The following is a 1,364-nucleotide window of genomic DNA, read 5'->3' as shown; positions in this document are numbered from 1 at the left end:
AAATTTATTTAATTTATAATAAATTTATAAATTATCAGAAATAATATTTAATTATTCGTAAAAATTATATGATTATATTATTTATATAATTATAATATTTATATTATAGAAAAGAATTTTAAAAGAACTTTAAAAAAAAGAAAATGATACGATATAAATTATTATAGTAATAGAATTCTACGACTAAAAATATTTATGAAAAAAATATATTATGAGTTTTTTATTAAGACTCTTTATTTATAAATTTTTTAAAAAACTTCTCTATTTTTATAAAAAATAAAGTAATTTTTGCAAAATGATAAGTATATTATAAACATATATTGATAATTGTGAATTACAATAAGAAACAGTAATTAAAATTTTCTTTTAATATGAAGATATCGATTTCATTTTCTATAATGATAATTTTCTTAAGGATTTATGAAAATAGAAAAGAAAAAAATAAAAAAAATGTGGAAATTTGTATCTAGAACTTATTAATGAATTTTTTTATTTAAAAAATTGATTTTTAAATTTCTTATAATATTTTATGAGTGGAAATTGAATCATAAAGAATTTAGAAAAAATAATTTTAGAATTAGATAATAATAACAAAAAAATTAATTTATTTCTGTAGAAAAACTCTTCGGTTTTCATTTAATTTCGTGATGGACGCACGTAAAAAAAAAAAAAACAATTTTCATGCATGCTTCAAATTTCATCGTTGATATTACCATTATTATTTAGTAGATAAATGTAATTGACATTAATTGTACAATTGCAAAGTAGAATTATCTGTTAAACAGACTTGTATCACTATTTCAATGTATGACCATTCACTATTTGTCGAAGATACAAAACTTAACAAGTCTGTTTTATTTAATAAATGTATTTAATAAGAAAATTTTATTATTAAAAAATTGAATTTATTGATGGCAAAAACTCTCTTTGAAACTATCTATTTTTTTCTGAGACATAATTGATAATTTAAGAAATGATGTTAATTTTGAAAATTCACAACTATCTATATTTGAAATTATAATTTCTAAATGAAACGAATATTTCAAATATAATAATTAGACTAATATAACAAAAGGATTAACTGTAGCAAACTTTTCATAAAATATTTCTCTAGTAGTAATTCTCTATAAAGTAATATTGATAATTAAATAATAAATATAAGCACTTTTATATTAATTTAAAAAATAAAAATTTTGGATTTCATCAATCTCTTGTGACTATTACATATTTGTGACTATGACTAAAATAATTTGTAATACATATATTTAAAAGAAACGTTTCAATAAACGTTTAAAAATGTATTTTTATTTTCAATTATAGCTATTTGTGCATTTTTATTCAAACATTACGAATACGCTAGTAGA

Source organism: Apis dorsata, unplaced genomic scaffold (assembly GCF_000469605.1).
Source record: "Apis dorsata unplaced genomic scaffold, Apis dorsata 1.3 scaffold_898, whole genome shotgun sequence".
NCBI classification, from domain to species: domain Eukaryota; kingdom Metazoa; phylum Arthropoda; class Insecta; order Hymenoptera; family Apidae; genus Apis; species Apis dorsata.
This window is presented reverse-complemented; position numbering follows the sequence as displayed.